At 49.0% G+C, this 9,541-nt stretch overlaps 1 long non-coding RNA gene across 1 annotated transcript; it reads left to right on the top strand.

The window, feature by feature from the left end:
- The first annotated feature begins 1,048 nt into the window (after positions 1-1,048).
- Positions 1,049-4,105, top strand: LOC140687593 (uncharacterized). The gene is made up of 2 exons (XR_012061987.1): positions 1,049-1,171; positions 3,926-4,105. It is a non-coding gene; the product is annotated as an uncharacterized lncRNA (long non-coding RNA).
- Positions 4,106-9,541: the final 5,436 nt, after the last annotated feature.

Genomic DNA, 9,541 nt, shown 5'->3' with positions numbered 1-9,541 from the left:
GTGGGTGGTGCTAAACCCATCGCATCGCACTCTTTCAGGCCCAACACCCTGCTCACACACATGAGATCAGACTCCAGAATCAGAGCTTCCAGAACATCTCCAGGATGAGAGTCAGAGAGGTTGACTGTGCACTCCTCTCCCCCATCCCTTTCTTTGAATATTTAGGCAAAATGACACTTTTAGAAAGTAATTGGAGACCTTGTCAACATACGGGCTGCCATTATGGAAGAAAGACATCACAGTTTACCCATGACAGTGAAAAGCAGGAGATGGTTATATGGCATTGAACTAGACAGTTGCATTAAACAGATCACATGATTTTATTTAAAGGAGTGAGCAAGAGGTGGATCATGGCCAGGCTGCTTGTGGGTGAGGAGGAGCTATTAAGCCTGACATGAGGGTTCGCACCCTTGGGTTTGTCCCCTCAACTAGACATAAATCTCTTGAGCTTCCACTGTGTCATTTCTCCGTCTACCCACCTGATGTAGCTGACGCTCTTCTGGCGTCTGTTAAATGCATGGAGCAATAAACGAGGAGACAGGAGGATGGCTGCCCTGTCCCCCAGGCCCAACATGGTGCCCAGGGCATGGAAGAAAGTAACTGGGAACCATCAAGATGGTGACACTGTGCCCTTTCTAGGTCCCACTCCCATCAAGGGTTCACCCTCTGCTTCCTCAGGTAAGAGTTTACTGACCAATGGCCAGGAGAAGGAAGCCTGAGTGTTGGGGGCTATTACCCCTTGAAGGAAACAACTCACTCACTTCGACAGGCATCTTCTGGAGATGAGCTTTGCTGGTGGGGGAAGGGTAGGATGTTGGTTGGGGACAGTTTGTGCACTTTTCAAATCCTAGGGTAACTGTCCACTTGGCTTACGTAGCACAGGCCTGGCCCCCCTACAAGAAGAAGGTCCTGCCCGACGATCTGAGCTGCAGCCCTAGGGGGAGGGCCAGTGAGAAGCAGAAGCAGGCTGTGGGGTTCCTCTCTGTTCCAGTAACCACGGCGACAGCCACTGCTAACTGGGCCTTCCAGGACACATGACACTGTCTCACACAACCTCTGACCTTACTGCACCCTGGAGGGAGACAGGCGAGGCGGCGAGGTTGCCATTTCACCCTCAGAGATTTGGAGAGGGTCGGACGACCTGCCCACCCGTGGTTCTACAGGAAGAAGGGTGTGTGAGCCCTGGGGGTGAGCCCTGACTTTCCAATTCCAAATTCTTAGTTCCCACCACTACACCACTGAGCTTCCTCTGAAGTTCCGAGCAGGAGGGGGTCTCAACAATCATTTGTTCTGAGCTCATCACTTCACAAGTGAGGCCCAGGAAGCAAGAAGTGAATGGGGTCCCCTGCACCCAGGGCTCCACCCTACATACACACCGGGTCACCGAGTCCCCTGGGATGGTCCGCCTTCTTGATATCTCGTCCTGCCATCACCCTTTCCTCTCCAGACTATATTTCCTCTCCACCACAAGACAGCTGTGGCAATTTACAGCTGTTTACCAGCAGTCGGATAGAGAACGACCTAAGTGGAATATAAACTATCGAATTAAATTCCCCTCTTCAAATGCCATCAGGACTCGCTCTACCTGAGAATTTCAATCAGTGCTAGTGACTTCTTCCACCTCCTTAATGGGATGCAGCAGACACGTTCTCTGCCTGCCACTGGAGCTGGGCCGCTGCTGCGGCAGATGCAGTCAGAGGGGAAAGGGATGTCTGCGGAGTCGAGTATTACAATAAGTCACCCGAAAGCGCGGCTCCCTTAAGCTCCGGGCAATGCCATTAAATAGGCTGGGAAACAGCTTCACTTCCTGGAAACTGGGTATTAGACAGGCCTGGGGGCCAGCGTTGGGGATGGGGGGGGTGTCTGTCCTTCAGGACACCTTTTAGGGACTCAAGAAAACAGTGGGTGTAGGGAGGAATGGTAGGGGGAAAGGAACACAAATTCCCTCCCAGAAACAAAACATGAGTAAGACTTATCCAAACAAACTGCCAGCGAACTGCCCAGTAATATCAAGCCAAAGGGATGGAACATGGGCCTCAGCATTTCTGAGCACAGAATGGCCCTGGGCTGGGAGCCCCTGAGTTCTAGTCCCAGTTCCACCATTTATTAGCCCTGTGAGCTTACACAGGCCAATTCTCTGTGCCTCCATTTCCCTTCTCTATAAAATTGCTTCCCTGCCTGCATTATGGGATGGGAAAGCTGAGAACTGCTGAGTGTGAGCTAGATATACTGGGGAGAGAAGGGGAAGGAGGAGCCCCCTGAGAGACTTTCCTCCAGACCCCACAGACCCCAGAGTTCACCTTGGGTCCAGGTGGGACAAGAGAGGCCAAGGCCATTTGTGTCTTGGAAGGAGGGCTCGTAAGGGCAGCCATCCCAGAAGTGCCCTCTGGGAGGCAGCAGAGGAGATGCTACGAAGCCCTGATACCCTGGAGACTCAGGGCTTCTCCCACCCCAAGATCCCTGGAGCATAATGGGGAGGAAGGCCAAGGGCCGAGGCTGAGTCATGTCACCACTTTAAAGATGGAGCGGCAAGACGCCTGCCGGAGTTTCACAGGCCTGCTGGGGCCTCTGCTTGCTGATGTCACCCCTAGGTGGGGTCCTAGTGCCTTTCCCTCCCCCAGAGCTTGAGCCTCCTCCTTTCAGCCCTGGGGCAGAAAACGAGATCCTTCCAAGTCCTTCCCTCACAACTATTCTCTCCTTAGAACGGGCTTTCTTGACTGGTCAAGACACACTTTTAAGCCCCTCTATTTGAGGGCAATAGAGTCCACCTTAAGACAGAAGGAAAAACAAGTCAACAACAATAATTGAGCACCTGCTGTGTGCCAGCTGGTTTACATACACTGATCTCCTCTACTCCACGTGATCACCAGTTGAAGGGGGTTAGCCTCGTTTGACAGGTGAGGAAACAGAGGCACAGAGAGGTTAAGTAACTTTTACAAGATCACACAGGTGGTAAAGTGATAGAGCAGGGATTGGAACCCAGAATTCCTAGACTCCAGTATCCATGTTCTTTCTACCCTGGCCACCAACTGAAAGCATGAGGTTGTTCAAGGAGGCAGACCCGAGAAGGACTGGAAATCACAAAGATACAGAACAGTTGTGGAGCCCAGACTTGGAGTGTGTTCTTACTGGTCTCCTCACCCATTCTGGATGCGCCCCCCCAGTAACAAGCCTCCTGCAGCCAGCCTGCTCTTTGTTGAGAGTCCTTTTACTGGCGTCTTTGTAAAATTGCTTCCATGCCTACATTACCTGTTTATCTCTTACATTCTAGTCCTCACTCACTCCCTTAGCTCTGGGCAACCCTATGCTGCTCTAAGGCTTTCTCCCACTACCAAAATTACTTTCTCATTTTCATCAAATTGTGATGTTTGAGCTCCAGTTGTGTGCTGGCCGCTAATGAGGGCTTGAGGTCCATACTGGTCACCAGGTAGTGAGCACTCGCTGCTGGACAGGGTCCATATGTGCAGCATGTGGGCACACAGGACCCAGCTGAACTCTGCCCACAGCCTTAGGGTCGGAACTAGAGCCTGTTTCATAGACTAGGCAACTGAGGCCCCGAGTCACCGAGTAAGTCACCCGTCACCAGAGAGCCAGTCCTCAACCCCATCTCCATGCGGGTCCAGAGCCTGTGATGTTAACCCCATCCACAGGGCACCAACAGGAAGATAATCTGCTTCCCCATCCTCTCCATTCTGGATCCCTGACTCTTAATTTAATGCAGAGAAGTAAGTCTATACCAGATACCTGGTGCTCTCCCGGGAAATAAGAGAAATATGTAATATGCCTTCAATATGAACTGCATTCCATGATCTCTCTTGGGTCCTGGGACGTTCTTCTAGTGTGTCCCCCCCCTCCCCCACGTAAATGTCATGGGAGAGGAGACCCTAGAAATACCTCACAACCGTTCACTGCTTGTCCTTGGCAGGATGGCAGAGACTGTCCAAGGGCAACAAATTTGGTGAGAAGTTTCAGAGAAATACATCTGAACGGAAGAGGAAATGGGACAGAACTCACCCCGGGGCCGGTCTCTAAAACAGATAGCTGCAAAGAGAGCTGCTCTTCTTTCTTGGCCTTTGATTTAAGTCAATAAAATCAGGAAGCATCTGGATGACTCTCTTGGTTCACTGCGGAGCCCTAAGGGCCACCCAGGAGCCTTGCTGTTTATTCACTACCCACAGCTGGCAGTAACTCAGCAGACACAGGGCAGCAGACACAGCCTTGCTCTTTCCATGGGCCCAGCCAATCCAATTAGACAAGTGGGGATCACTGACCCACCACCCAGTGTGGCTCACGGGCCCCAAGGGGGTTGGGATGGCATCTTCTAATGCACCCAATGTTGCAGGCCAGCCCTTAGCCAAGCTACAAGGTCCCCTGAGAGTTGTCTCTGCACCCCTTCTGCCTCCCCATTTGCCATCCCTGGCGATCCTTTGTGGGACCCTATATGAAAATGTATACTAGTTTAATGTTCACTCCAATTTTCCCCATCAAAAGAATGCACTCAGTTAAAGTGTCTATCAGTCAGTGGCCTGGTAGTGCGAATTAAAGTCTTTCTCAGGGCTACATGCCAATTAAATCTCATTGCTCCTAAGGCACCTTTGATGTATCCATCTCGAAAGCTTTGTGTCAGGTCTTAGCCACTGCATTGCATTGGTTCTCTCTTAATATTAGTTCATTTTCATTTGTTTTCTGGTTCCCTAACTAGACTATCAGTACCTCAAAGACAAAGCCGACTTCTGCCCAGACTTAGGATTCAATTACTTGTTCATTCATTTATTAACAAACGTCCATTGGGTATGGCCTAGGTACTAGGCTCTGTGTTAGGTCTGAGGGTTCAAACATGAATGAATCATAGCCCCTCATTTCAAGCTCCTACAGTCAGTCTATGTGGGACAAACTGCAGAAGCAGACAGTTAGGTCTTCTTCTCCAGGATGTCCAGGAGTCCAACCCTCCTCACTGCTCTGACTTGCATCCTGGCCACACCCATCCCGCACCAGCCTGTTTTTGAACTCATCAAAGTAAGTCTGTTTCTTGCAATCAGACAGAAACCAATTACAACATCCCCTAGGGCAAGAAACGTTTGAATCGACTCTTAAAGTCTCAGTGCAAGGGAAATGAGGGCATGGGGAGGATATTCCTGGCAGAGGGAATAGCACAAGCCAGAGCACGAGGCCAAGAACAGCTTGTTGTGGGCAATGCCAAACACATGTGCATTCCCTTCTATTTTGGGGCTTTCATTGTGGAATGGAAGGCTTTGTCCACAGGAAAGCAATCCCAAACATCAAAAGGCTGATAGAGAAGATATTCTGGGACGTGCGTAGGGGAGAGAGTCCCTTCCCTGGAGCCTGCAAAAACACAGTGGGGAGGCAGCTGTCTCCGAAGACCAATGCTAAAGGCCAATCCTGCTGATTCACAGCGGCTCCTTCGGTGGCCAGGGAAGCACTGAGAAGAGTGAGCAGTCTACCTGCAGCAGCCAAAGTCCTCGGAGGGAAAAACGTTCTCAAAGTGGGAACGGCCAAGCTGAAAGGGACCCTGAGATTGCTGCACTCAGCTGACTCCCAGGGCCTCACACCAAGACGGGAGGGATGTGCAACTAGAACCCAGTCTTCCATCCCCTGAGAAATATCATTTCCCCAGCAATTTGGTTCTTATGCATCAGAGGAATTCAGACTCCCGAAGCTCAGGAGTATAGGAGTTTGGGGAGTATTGATATGATGAGCTAGGTTTGCTCCCCTCTTAGCTTCCCAGAAGAGGCCGGCTTCAGCACACACAGCCCAGTGACACATGCTCTAAAATAATCCCGAGCACCTAAACAAGGCAACGTTACCCCCTTCCCCTGTCAAGCCTCCACTGGGCTGCCAGCTAGCCCTTCATCTACCAGGCCCAGCTTCTGGGGAGCCCACAGCTTGATAAAAGGTTGCTAAGAATCCACTTAATTCCACAGAAATTCATTGAAGATTTCCCAAGTAAAGCCCTGTTATTGGAGAAGTGTGAAGAGCTCAGATTTTCTTACTTGGGACCCATCCCAATCACCCAAAGCCAGAGGATCAGATGTGCTTAACAAGGACACCCCTGCCCTGTAAGGACATTCACCCCAAGCTCTGGCTTCCATCCAGCCCAGGGGATTGTTTTTCCATGACCTCAAGTGGCTGCTGTTGGCCGCTCATCTAGCAGGAGCCACAGACCTCATTAGTTTTTTAAAAAGTGGTGCCCCTTCACTCCCCTTCCAGCTTTAAAGATGCTTCTTATGAGCAAAATACTCCTATTCAAATGAAAGTTCAATGAGGGCAGGGTCTTACCTTGTTCATTGTTTAACTTCCAGCACCTAGGACAGTGCCCAGCACCTAGTTGTTCAACAAACATTTGTTGAACGAGTAAAAGAATTTGTTGACTGTCTTCCCTCCTAGGCTGCAGCCTTGTTATTCATTATGTCTTCTTTGTTTAGAGCAGTACCTGGCACATAGTAGTCTCTCAAAACATTTGTTAAATGAATGAATAAGCACACAGATTACTGATTCTCTGACAATTTTTCTTAGGATGTCACCAGCATTCATTCAATGAAATTATTGATCCTCTTCCACCTGCTTGGAAGGCCAGACTTGGAGATCTAAGGATGCCCAAGACAGAGTCCCTGCTTCTAGCTACTCACCACATCATGCAGGAGATAAATATGTAAACAAATGAAGAAGCAGCCCTCCAATATGGCAGGACTGGTACTCACAGTTGAAAAATCAAAAATGTCAAGGTGAAAAATCATTTAAAAAAAAAAAGAAAGAACGAATGACACCATGCTGGATGCCTTCCCTTTGCCCCCCGATCAACTGTCTTCACCTTCCATCTGCTCCCCACCCTGAGAGTTTCACCGGCACAGACTATACCAATGGGCTCCTTTGCCCCCTGCCTCCCTGTTGGGTTTGGCCAATAGGAGACACTGGCAGGAGACTGGGGGGAGAGAGAAGTGAGAAACCATGGTATTTATTCCCTCACTCCCTCTCTTAACCCAAAGCCCAGCTGCTGTCAGGAGGGGCCCTGGGTTCCCCTCACCTGTATCCCTCTCCCTTGTGGTTTCCCTAATTTCTGCTCACAGTTTTATAAACAGTCCTTTTATTAAATTCTCTTCAAAGTATCTCATTCAAGTATGCCATTTTTTTCCTGCCAAAACCAACACACTTCCTTTAAATATTTTTTATCTTAAAACGTATGAATGTACTAATTCTCCTCTTATTTAATGTGGAAACCAAGCCCTTTGCTGGGAGTGTGGGTCTGCTGGCGGAAGTTCCACACTGCCTTTCATGCATAAACAACATCCAGCACTTAGAGGATATGATTTTGCCAGTTTCTTTTTCTTTCAACTGGAACAAGAATTTACGGACCCTAGTTAAAGCAATCCAAGTGCAGAATCCCTCCAGGCTTTTCAGGTCTTTTTCTGATCTTTTCCAGTTGTTTTATCCACACCTAATTTTTCCACACTTTGTTTTCATGACTCACCTGTAGGGAGACTTGTTTTCTCTTTCAAAACCTTGACATTGATTTCTTCATTTATTTTTTGATCTGCCTACATTCATTGACTCCTACTCTGTCTCAGGCCTTGGGCTGGAACTCGAGGCACAAAGCTAAGGCCACTGTGATCTCTGCCCTCGAGTTCAGTCTCGGCGGGACGCAGATGGGACCAGGCAACACCATTTCCTTAATGTCAGGTCACTCAAACCCCTTCACACATCAGCTGCTTCGTGTGTCACCCTGAAGCTTTCAACTTGGGATGTGTAGAAACAACCCTCCCTCCTCTCACACTTGTATTTCACTGGTCCATGTCACACTTAATTAAATCCCGTAACTACTGTAACAAGTAGAATTAAGCCTAAGTGGGCTTGGGAGTGAACACAACCAGCTCCTGATCAGTATATAACTCAACGGGCAGAACTAGAAAGTCGCTTCCCAGGCCGACGGGCTCAGGGGCCTCAGGCATTGATCAGTGTGAATTGCAGAGGGGAGCAGTTTACCTTAGTCCAGCAGAGGTGGTTACGAGAGGCATTACTATCATCGATGTATTGAGTGAGAAGTGTTGCAGTGTAAACCCTAACACGTCTTTTTTTTTTTTCTTTTTTTAACGCAAATACCTGACTTAAGCTTTGATTGACAAGGCATCCACTTCAAAGATGCTGATCTCAAACACATTGCCAGTCTCACAACTAGATGATGAGCCCAGCCACCTCCCCGCGTGGAGACACTTGTTTGTTTTTGAGATATCAGTTGATTTGATAACTGACCATTTGGGCCACTTGTTTTTTCTCTTTCTGTGCTTTAAATTACTGCTCTTAGGCTTTAAATTTACCAATAAGGGTGAGCCTGCAAAACCCTAAAACCCGACTCTCAACCCCAGTGAAAGCCAAGCCTCAGCCCCATGTGTGCTCTCTCCTCGAGACCTCACAGGGTGGCCCCAGTTGTGCTGTGTCATTTCCAGGTCCTGTAAGTAACAGACCTTTATTTTCTCAAAGTTTCTTGATGGCTACTGCTGAAGGGCATCTTGCAATCATAATAAGAACCAGAAAGGCGAGTCCAACCACGGGGTTGCTTCTTGATAGGCTGAGACCAGCACAAAAACAATATCTTAGTGGCAACACAGATAAAGCAATAGTGTAGAGACTTGGGGAGGAAAGTTCTCAAAGAAAATGTGAGTCGGCCTTCAGTTTGGCTGACAAGAGAAGAACAGTGAGGAGGAGAGTCCAAGCTTAGGGAAGAGCTTTTATAAAAGCACTGAGTGTGGAAGGGCACGTGGAGCATCTCCGGGCCACCATGCCCTCAGCTCACGCTCGTTTCCCATGGGCCTTTCTCCCCCTTTATGGCTCACCTCTCGTGTCACCTTCTCTGTGAATCTGCCATTGTGGACATCTCTTCCTCAACACCATGCATACCCTTTACCTTTGTGACAGCACTTTTCAGACTGTGCTACAGTTGCTTCCTGATTAGCCCGTGAGCTCCTGCTGGGAATCCCAGATTCAGCCTCAAGGCCTGGAGCTTAATAAAGCTTGCCCAGGCAGCTGCTAGCTCCCCACCCTGAGGGCAGGAGGCCTGAACTACAGGATGAGGAAGGAGAGGACACCAGAAGGGGAAGGAGGGCCTTAGAAGCAACAGCCAAGAACCCCTGTCCCTTCACAGGTGGGCCCCTTCTCCAAGCCCAAACTCCTTCGTTTCTCCTCCCAAAGGTCACTACACAACTGGGAGCCCACCAAACCAAAATATGAAGCTTCATCTGTTTAGCTAGTTGGGCCTTTTCCCTCTTCTTTTTATAATCATGGGTCTAGTTATGTAAACTCCTCTTCCCTTCCACCAGAGCTCTGCACCCTCCACTCACCCTCTATGATCTGCAGGCACAGCTTGTGCATTTCTGGCCCTGCCTGCATCCTCTGGGAACCATCCTTCTTAACCGGTCTGTTGGTATTAGTTTCCCTGTCTCTTCTTCTCAATGTATTTTCTCAGCAGCCCTTTTTAATTACATATTCTTTCCATTCTAAGTTTTCAGGTAGCTAAGCCAGCATAGATCAG

The sequence above is a fragment of the Vicugna pacos genome, chromosome 20 (genome assembly GCF_048564905.1).
Source record: "Vicugna pacos chromosome 20, VicPac4, whole genome shotgun sequence".
Taxonomy (NCBI): Eukaryota; Metazoa; Chordata; class Mammalia; order Artiodactyla; family Camelidae; genus Vicugna; species Vicugna pacos.
The sequence above is the reverse complement of the archived record's forward strand: the minus strand, read 5'-3'. Positions and strand labels throughout refer to the sequence as shown.